Below are 11016 nucleotides of genomic sequence, written 5' to 3'. Positions count from 1 at the left end.
GAAGAGCTGCTCTCATTGGATTTTCCCGTATGGCATAGTTTCCCAGACCCCACCAAAACAAAGCTTTGTCATCTCCTGGTCCTTTTGGAGCGATCTGCTGAGTGTCCTGTTCATAGGTACAATTTCCCCGAGTCACAGGCCGCCTCTAAAAATGGGTCGTAATTTCCCCACAACAGGAGGGGCTGCCTGCATCGTCCCCTCCTGTTCCTCTGGTTTCATGCGCCCCGCCCCCACAAAGGTGCAAAGCTGCTTTTCGGTTTCCTCCTCTCGCAATTCTGCCATGGTCTCTCTCCCCCCCCCCCCCCCCCAGACCCCCCCCGCTCGGCTCCTTTTCCAAACAGAGACCAGGCCCTGTTCCAAGGGAGAAACTACTGGAAGAGTTCCAAAGTTTTGCGCGCACGCACGCACAAGTACGCGCCCATCCACTGGCGCTGGTGACCGCGCAGAGCTTCCTTACAGCTTGCCCTCCAGCTCGTGAGGTGGGGCTCTCTTTTTTTTTGGGGGGGGGGGGCGAACAGACGCTCACTGCGCAAGAGAAATCCGACTTAATCGTATTCCCTCCCATCAATGATCCATCGACGTCCTCTTAATCCGTTCCCATTCTTAATGGTTTCCTCCGTCATGGCCGGGCGTTCATCATTCAGTATCACACAAAGCCCTGGGGAGTTGTATCTCAGCGCATTCTCCACAGCATGTGGACCCTCTTTCCATTACTCTTCCAGTGCCCTGCAGAGATTGCACAACTCTTCCACACAACCCAAAAGCTGCAGGTTTCTCCATCCTGCATCTATTTATTTATTTTTATCCCGAACGTCCCCTCAGTTTTGTTACTCGTAAGGGATGGGGGAACGTGGGATTTGGATGCTACTACGGAGAGGTGGGAAGGTGGCTGAAACCTCATATTCGGGTTGGCAAATACGAACCCCTTGATTCCTATCCTGGACACTGCTCCATTTCAAAGCGATTAAGAAGGAGAAATGGAAGGGCAGCGACCCGGTATCAAATTATCAGAGAGGTACAACCCACCCAAGATGGGGCCAGGCCCTTTATATGGAGCCAAAACCCCTCCCTCGCCCTCATCTGGCGGGTCTAGTTTGTGAAGGCAGGCAGGCGGGCGTGGGGAAGGAAGTATCTCCATTAGAGAACAGACATATTAAATCTTTCTAAAGTGGGGGGTGGGCGTTATGAAACACTCTCCTCCAGAGCTCCACATATAATAAAAAGGGACGGGGGTCAAAGAACCTTGAGTAGTATTCAGTCCCCCAACCGAGGAAGAATACCCTTTATTTACTCTCTAGGACCCAGGGGAGCAGCAGGCGCTGCACGTAGCACACGTGTATTCGCTCCCATATTTCTAGGCCAGTCGGCTCCGCCCCCATCTAAAGCTTGTTAGTCCCTCTTCCGCCCCACAACCTTGATACCTCCTCTATTATCCCAACTCTTCCATCTCTTTGTACCCCTCTCCTTCACCTCTTGTGTGTTCAGTAACCAAGTTCACCAGCATAGCAACAACCATAGCTTAAAGTTGGGCTTTCTAGCCAAATGAAATCAGAGATCTGTTTCTTTCCCCCCTGCTGCACCCTTCTGGGTTCAAGGGAATGTAATTTCGGCACAGTGAACACACATTCTAAAGGGTTTGGAGTAGTTTAGATAGCCTTTTAACTACTTTCTTTAACTCACAAGGTAGTTAATGAGTTACAAAAGCCAGGTGCAGTCCAACCTTTAGGTGCATGTGGATGGATGAAGTGTAGCTTCAAAGTCATGTTAGTAATCCTGAATTCAGAATCAGGAGTGGTATTTATTCTGAACTATGGAAAGTACACAGGTGTAATATTGTGTATATGTTGCATAAAACATCAGCTTAAGTTATTGAGTACAGAATTAGTTCCCCCAACTATATATCAAATCTCCCAATTAGAAGGATTTCATATATCAAGGTAAAAATGCAAATTTTATCCTCATAAAGACTCCTTACAGACCTATGAAGTTATAGTATGAATGTCTTTCAGTTCAGCATTTGATATTTAATGGCACAAAATTTGTTGTCCAGTATTTCCATGGAGCTGTGGTGGCTCAAGTGGTTAAGACGCTGAACTGCAGGCTGTGGAAGGTCGGTAGTTCAGCAGTTCGAGACCCGAGTTGCCGCATGATGGAGTGAGCTCCCATCTCTAGTTCCAGCTCCTGTCAACCTAGCAGTTCGAAAGCAAGAAATTGCAAGATAAATAGGTACCACTTCGGTGGGAAGGTAACAGCGTTCTGTGCGCCTTGGTGTTTAGTCATGCCGGCCACATGACCACGGAAACGTCTTCGGACAGCGCTGGCTCTTCGGCTTTGAAACGGAGATGAGCACCGCAACCCTAGAGTCGGACTCGACTGGCTTTCGAGCAAGGGAACCTTTACCTTTACCTATTTCCATGGACAATATTAGATGTTTAACAATTTTTGACTATCGACACTATTTTATATGAAGCCCTTGTTATGTGATAGTATTTAAGATTTGGTCACATTTGTTGCAAATTGCTGATATTTAAGATATGACAGCCAATTCTATTAAATATAAATGATTATATTTGCTAGCCTGTATCATACTAATAATAGTTAAAAGACTAGATAATAGTGTATAATATTTTACATATTTGCTTTAATAGCTGGTATTTAAAACTGATAGTTTTACATTGTAATGATGTAGTGTTGTTGTAGCCCTAATAGTCCAGGCTAGCCTGATCTTCCCAGAGCTTGGAAGCTAAGCAGGGTCAATACTTGGACAGAAAACCACCAAGGAAGACTGGGGCTGCTGTGTAAAGGAAGGCAACGAAAAACCATCCCTGCTTACCTCTAGTGCCTAGAAAACTCCATGAATTTATGAGGTCACCATGAATCAGTTGTCGCTTGATAGCACACTTTGCCTTTACTACTACTACATTATATTGGACTAGAAATAATGCCCGTTGCAGAAATAAATACAACGAGATCTAGAAAGAGGCTCTGGGAGAGTGCTCTGGCTTTGGGCAAACAGTGTCAGTTTCCTGTGGCGACCTCAGCAGGGTTTAATGACAGAGTCCACTGTTTTCTCCAGAGGGACTGATCTCTGCTACCTGAAGAGCATTTGTATGTTTGAGTTATCTGTAGCCCTCACCTGGAGAGTGGTAACCATTGTTACCCATTCTCCTCTCCCCTATGAGGTATGTTATGCAACTGAAAATCCCAACTGCCTTGCGGGGGGGGGGGGGGGTTTGAGGTGTGGAATGGACTGAAGTCCAATCAGCTTCCATATGCAAAAGACCAGGTTGTCGCAGCAGTTGTGGTGTGGGCGGGACCCGGGCTTTGCCTTCTGATTGGTGGCGATATATGCTGAGGAGCAGTGCCATCAGCCATACACTAAGGGAGTGCATTTTAGAATTAGAATTTTGGCACCCACTATTCAATTATATATAAGGAGAGATTACTTTTGCAGCAAATTTATTATGGGTCCTATTGTCTTGGAAAATATTGTTTTATGGTACTCATGTAGTCCTAAAGCATCTTGAATTGCAAAAGTTAGAATGATACACAGAACTATTTGATTAAATAGCCATCAAATATGCAAAGAGGAGCTTTTCTCCCTTTCTCACAATACAAGAACTCGTGGGCACTCCATGAAATTGCTGAGCGGTCGGGTTAGAACGAATAAAAGGAAGTACTTCTTCACCCAAAGAGTGATTAACACTTGGAATTCACTGCCACAGGAAGTGGTGGCGGCTACAAGCATGGATGGCTTCAAAAGGGAATTAGATAAGCATATGGAGCAGAGGTCCATCCGTGGCTATTAGCCACAAGGTATAGATAGGGACTCTGGGGCAAGTGATGCTCTGTCATCTTGATGCTTGGGGGGCTCAACAGTGGGAGGGCTTCTACTGTCCTGGCCCCACTGGTGGACCTCCTGATGGCACTGGTATTTCTGGCCACTGTGTGATACAGAGTGTTGGACTAGATGGGCCTTTGGCCTGATCCAACATTGGCATCTCTTATGTTCTTATGTTCAAAACCAGGGCTTCATCCACATATGGTTGGGTATTGTGCTAATTCACAAATGAACTGCCTTTTCGACACAGGAAAATCCATTTGCAAGTAATCACAATAGTAAACGGGTGTATGCAGCATGAGGCAGACTCTCAGCTAGTCAGAATCAAGGTGCAGCCATAACAACACAGGAGGTTTGATGCAATATACTTTTTTAAACTGAAGGTGCCATTCTGTATTCATTTGTGTGGGAGTAAACTCATTGAACATGTAGGGCTTACTTCTGCAATTGTGCAATAAGATCAGCTTACAGGTAAAATATAGGGAAATATAAAGAAGTTATTTCTTAAATATTGTGTAGCTCCTTAGAAATGTGAAAATAAATAATAGAAATAGTTGATCTTATGCTACATAGCCCATTGCTATTAGATTTGACTAGACAATGGTATGCAATGGACTTAAGTCCTTGTCTAGAATACTTACTGCGCAACCCTAATCAGACTTACACTCTTCATTGACTTTAGTGGACTTAGAAGGGTATCTCTCGCCTCATGGTTGCAATGTTAGTTCTTGTAGACATTAAGTTACAAGGGGTTAACACCATTAGGAAATACCTTCAGCATTGCTGATTAAAGCCATCCGCTCTGCATATTAAATATCTGAGGTCAGATTTTAAAGCAAATACCCCGATTCTGAAATTTCAAAGGAACCCCCACACACACCAATTTCATACCGGGTCTGTTCCAATTGTCTTCCTGGGTGATTCAGTGCCTCAGATAAAGATACCTAGGCCCCCTCATGCAGTAAAGCTCTATTCAAAATTTCTCCTGTATATCTTACTCAAGATGGTAGACGTAGCCTTTGGACAGCACAAACAGCAGCCTTGGCAAGAGTGACAGGGATTGGGCACCTGAAAACATTCAGACTGATAAGCTTCTTCCCCTTGCTGCTACTTTCATTATGTTGTCTGTAATTCTCAGCATTCATACCCAGCAGCAGTTTAGAAAAAAGTAGGCTCAGCTCTTCATCTACAAATTGGGAATCCTCATTCATGTTTGTAATTATACAAGTGATCATCAGAAATATAGATTAATAAATCCAAAATAAAATGGTGAGACCACTTGGTATCTATATCTGAAATATTTTTCTAGGCTATTTGGAGATTGGCAATGCCAGGTGCCATTTACAGTGTATAGTAAAAGAACTATTTCTGACAAGCTAGCCAACTCATCAGGAGCGGGCAAAGGGTAGAGATCCCAGGTGGGGTCCTGGTGGATTCCTTGAAACTCCTGATCCATAAGTGGCAGGAAGTTGTCATTGCACAGTGCTCCCTGGCTGAAATGCCACTTTCAGGGCAACTCTGCTCCCCAGTTTGATTTCCAGACTACTCCGACCCCTGTGTGAGGGCTGGCCCCCCGTTGCTGTGACAACCACTCTAGTTGGCTGCACTGCAACCACTCCTCTCCAGTAAATCACAAACAAGAACGCTGATCAAAAATAGTAAATAAGAAAAGCTTCAGTATTCTTCATCAGAAAAATGCTAGTATTAATTAGCTACCAGTGGTCAGATCTTTGTCTAGCATTTTTCATGTTTGATGTTGGAATCCCAGATGCATAGCAGCTCAGATGTGAATTTGCACTTTTGTAGGCATACATCCGAAGGTACGGTTTCTGTGACTCAACAAGTAACTGTGACTGACTCTGCTCTCTGGGGAAACCATTTTGCAACCAGTTCCATACCACCTTGATGAAGCCTTCATGTTATCCAGCTATACTCAGGCTCTGTTGCATCAGGGGTTAACTACTTGCTCAGAAGTGCTCTGTCCACTGTTTTCACCTACATACTGTTTATCTTCTTTGCTAGGAGGGGGTTGTGTGAAGAGGAGATTGGATTTATACCCTGCCCTTCACTCAGAGTCTCGGAGCGGCTTACTAACTCCTTTCCCTCCCCCTCCCCACAACAGACACCCTGTGAGGTAGGCGGTGCTGAGAGAGCTCTTTCCAGAACTGTCCTTGAGAGAACAGCTCTGACAGAACTATGGCTTGCCCAAGGTCATCCGGCAGCTACAAGTGGAGGAGTGGGGAATCAAACCTGGTTCTACCAGATTAGAATCCGTGCACGAAACCACTACACCAAACTGGCTCTCAGTGTATGAATGTCCGCTTATGCTTGCTTAGCGCTAGCTTGGAGTAGTCTGCAAACCCTGGGAAATGTATCGCGGCATCCACCCTGACCTTGGGTGCATAAATGTCAAGATAATGTAACCATTAGTTGCAGGTGCGGGGGTGGCGGCCTTATGAGCATGTTTGGATCTTTGGTGGGCTGAGTGAGAATATTGATTGGGTAGTTTGGTTTAGGGGGAATGTCTTGCATGTAGTATGGGGTTGGTCCTGGCACTGAAGATGCCAGTGTCTGGCATCTGACACAGAATCTGTCCATGCTTGGAACCTTTCTACTTCTCAACAAATCTTGCTGCTACAAGAGTGTTGTGAGTGATTGCATCAGAGATGTGACAGATCAGCTGCTTTATTCTCAATTTCCACTAGATGGCAGTCTACATAGTTGCTTATCTATACGCAAGTCTAAAAATGGGATAGTCACACATCTAGCAGTGAAAATTGGGGATATGTTCAGTATAACACTATTAAAATTAAAAGATTAAAAAAATAATCCAACTTCAGTTTCAGGAAGAAGAAATGGCTACCTTCAGGGAAATGGCTGCTGTATGATGGAATGAGGAAAAATCCAATCTTTTCTACCCACACTGTGGCCACCCAAGGTTTGCTGCAATCTTTCCTGAAACTTTGGAGCAAAGCAGGTTTGAGGAAGATCAGAGAAGAGCTTGGGGAAGCCCCAGAGGTACATGAATGCACCATGATGCTGTGGGAAAGCGGGGGGGGGGACCCAGTTCCCAACAGCATTAACCTTGGGGCAAATAACATGCATGAAATTACCCCCAAACTAAAACTGCTGAGATAGTGCACCTGATACCTGAACCTGAGCGCAAAAGGGAAAGATTGAGACACAGAACCCAGGAAAGTGCAAGACAAAGACATCAGGAGATAAATAAAATGGTTGTTAGGTAGCTTCTGGAGCTGTTCCACTGAGTTAAAGGTTGAAAGAAGATAACATTCCAGTTCTGTCAGACAACTCCCTGGGCATGACAGTAGACTTTTGTAGCTACTTAAAAATAATCTCTAGAATAAATTAAGTTCAGCTTCCAGGCAGGTAGCAGTTTGTAAATCAAAAACACAGAGTAAAGATATTACATTATTCTGACTACAGGTCAGAACTGAACTTGGAAGATCTTAGCTAGGAGAGTTGCAGTCAGATAATAAGTAAAGATTTACAGATGGCCTTTAGGTAGAATTTTATAAACAAATTAGTATCCATAAATGGCATAGTTAAAAGGTCAAACATCTTTATTGACCAGAAAGTTCTCTTAAAGAGATGTTAGGGTATACTCACTTTAAACAGATATTTTTTAAAAGTAAAGCTTTTAAATAACCAGTATGGGCTATATAACAGTACCAATAATACTCAGACCAGAACATAAGGATCAATAGTGCAGGTAGGTCATATTGCCCATGGTAAGTAGGGCTCCCAAATGCCTGAAGAAAAAAGAACTGTCCCTTTAACACAGGTTTAATAGGATGTTACTTACCAGGTGATGCCATTTACCTGTCTCCCATCAAAAGCTTCAGCTGCCTGCCTTAGCTTGGATAGCCCAGGCAAGCCTGATCTTGTCAGATCTCAGAAGCTAAGCAGGGTTGACTCTGGTAAGTACTTGGATGGGAGACCTTGAAATACCACCAGAGGTGGGAAGCAGGGGCTTATTCAGCCACCTCTCTGAATATTCTCCAGGCCCCCAGAAGGGGTCAGTCACCAGATGCTGCCATGACTTCCACATGTGCACAGAAAAAAAATACCCCCCAGCTGCCCATTTGTACATATTAAGCCTCTATTAGAGGGACAGGATATTTTTCTCCAAGTCTGCTGGCAAACTTAATAGTAACTCCAAAAAAGATAAAGGTTTCCCTTGTTTGAAAGCTAGTCGAATCCAACTCTAGGGGGCAGTGCTCATCTCAGTTTCCAAGCCAAAGAGCCAGTGCTGTCTGAAGATGTTTCCGTGGCCACATAGATGGTATGACTAAATGCCGAGGTGCACAGAATGCTGTTACCTTCCCACCGAAGTGGTACCTATTTATCTACTTGCAGTTTCTTGAGAGCCAGTTTGGTGTAGTGGTTAAGTGCGCAGACTCTAATCTGGGAGAACCGGGTTTGATTCCCCACTCCTCCACTTGCACCTGGCTGGATGACCTTGGGCAAGCTGTAGTTCTGAAGAGCTGTTCTTGAAAAAGAGCAGTTTCTGTGAAGAACTCTCTCAGCCCCACCTACCTCACAGGGTGTCTGTTGTGGGTAGGGGAAGGGAAGGGAAGGGTATAAATCCAATCTCTTCTTCTTCTTCTTCTCTTTTAAACTACTAGGTTGGCAGGAGCTGGGGCCAGAGATGGGAGCTCACTCCATCACGCAACACTCAGGTCTCGAACTGCTGCACTACAGACCTTCCGGTCTAAAGTTCAGCGTCTTAACCTCTGAGCCACTGCACCCTTCAAATTGCCATTAGTACAAAAAGCAATAGAGCTGCAGTATACTTCACGGTGCTTTGCACACAAAAAAGGGGGTCAGACCTTGCTTTTTGTTGTTGCAAAATCTTGTAATGCTGGAAGACTGGGTGTATCTCCAAGACTCCACACAAATGCAAGCCATTTGTAGCTATTTGAAATCTAGACTGCGCAGCTGCTGCTCTCAAGGCAATTTTTTGGTGTATATCCACTTAGTGCACAGATCCACCATGTATGCACCATGCCACGGCAATAACTTTTGGTGGCTGGCAGTGATATGGTATATGGCAGAATGGCTTCTTTAAGCACCTTCACATTAAAACACCATCACAGCAGTTTCCTTTCCCCAGTTGGCCAAGATGCCAAATTACTAGATGTCAATGAGAAGTACCCCTTTCCAGCCTTGCTACACCCTATCCTGACCACATTTTTAATGAGCCAAAAATGTTTGTATTGAGTGCAGAATGAGCACAATGGCACCACACTCCTGAAAAGAAAAATTAGCTTTATAATTAGTCATTGGTTACAAGAATAGAAAATATATACAGGGTTACCTTTCCTTGAGTGCACAAGGACAGGGGTGCCTCTTCTAAAAAAACAAACCCAATTCTCGAAAAGATTGGAACAGAGGGTCCAATTCTATGGGCCCTCAAAGAAGGTGCCTCCATCCTCCATTGGTTTCAAGAGGGGGAAGGTGTTTAAGGAAGCATGGTCCCTTTAAATGCCTTCTCCAAGCTGCAACTCTGGGAGTGAACTCCAAAAGTATTTAAAGGGCTCACAGTCCCTTTAAACCTTCTTCAAGCAGCAAGTTCACCCAGAAGGCATATAAAGGGACTGCATTCCTTCTAACTTTGATTATCCAGCGGTCCCCAAAAATCCCAAATATTTTCGGGGTTTCACGGCTTGGCCATTTCAGATAGCTGAAAAAATAGCCAATATGTATCTGGCCAAAAGAATAAACAAAGTATTTTCTGGATACTTTTTTGGCTTGGATTTCGCTGAAGGCACATCCCTAGACCTGAGCTTTTACAGCTATACAATGAGGAACACTGACGTGATGGCCTGGCATCCTCAAACCCAGCAAACTTCAGATTACATCTTACGTTTTTGTGGTATATGGCAGAAGTATATGAGACCTTGCTGTTCAGCAGTCATACAACTGAGAACACTACTGTGGCTACTAGAAAAATTCACATAAACCATAGCAAGGAAGTGCAACCCCGTTCCTTGACAGCAACCATCACTACAGTTCTGGTTAGTTATAGCAATGTAGAAGTGCATGTAGTCCACTGTAGCTTGTCTTCCTGCACTGCAAGTGGGAGAAAGTCTGCAGCAGTACAATTGGGAAGTGTTGTAATTATGATTCAGCTATGCAATATAGAATACTGAGCCAGCTTGATTCCCATTTGTTCCATCCCATTCTTGATTTTTCTTTTTCTATTAATCGTTCAATTAAATGTGTAAACATTTAAGTGTATGAAATCTGCAGATGAGAGAACTGCTTCCTCCCCTCCCTGCTAGTTTATTTTGACATTCAGATCCTGCTTCCCTCACACTGGGGACTCAAAAACAGCATACATACAAAATACACAAAAAGTGCAATTTAAACAGGCATTAAGACACTATTCCTGCAGGTAAAGGAATGATACAAATGTCTTGTTCAGTTTGCTCAGATGTTCCTAATTCACCCTCCTCCTGTAATAGAAGTATTCTAATTTAAACTGATTTATTCCCACTGAAGGGGGCACAGAGAGACAACAGTGGCTATAGGCCTAGCACTGCAGTTTAAATAGGTAATTTACTGGAAAATTTCAGAGATTTCCTTCAGTTCCCATGTATACTCACACGTCTTGAAACTTGATAAGCTAAAAATACTGAGAATACTCAGTGTCAGTAGGATGAAAGGGGTTAGTGTTTGCTTTCCTTCTTGCAAATTCAGTTTCTTAGGTTCTGTAGATGTTTAGTATGCCATTATGGGATGCAGAACCTAGTTACAGCCATGTATCCCAGCAGCCTGAATGTCGCCAAATGAATGTGAGTGACAGGAGTTTGAACAAGTCTTGAAAGACGTCAGATTACAACTTAAGTTTTTGTGGATATCTACAAAAACTCACACCATGATCTGTTAGTGTTTAAGGTGCCACAAAGAAAAAAAAATCACTATAACAGACTAAACCATGTGCATCATAAAAGAACATGATGGGGATTTTTTTTTTTTAAGCTGACAGGAAACAACAAAGGAAAGGTTTCTGGCAGAGGCCCTGGAAAAAGAAATTAGAAAAAAAAAAAATTCAAATCATTTAATGCCCCTGTAAATCTCCATGTTTAGTGAACACACTAAAGCAACAGTGGCACCTTCTGTTGCAGCCCAAAAGACCCCTAAAAGTTTTC

Source organism: Gekko japonicus, unplaced genomic scaffold, assembly GCF_001447785.1.
Source record: "Gekko japonicus isolate JY-2015 unplaced genomic scaffold, Gekko_japonicus_V1.1 scaffold211, whole genome shotgun sequence".
NCBI classification, from domain to species: domain Eukaryota; kingdom Metazoa; phylum Chordata; class Lepidosauria; order Squamata; family Gekkonidae; genus Gekko; species Gekko japonicus.
Note: the sequence above shows the minus strand (reverse complement) of the source record.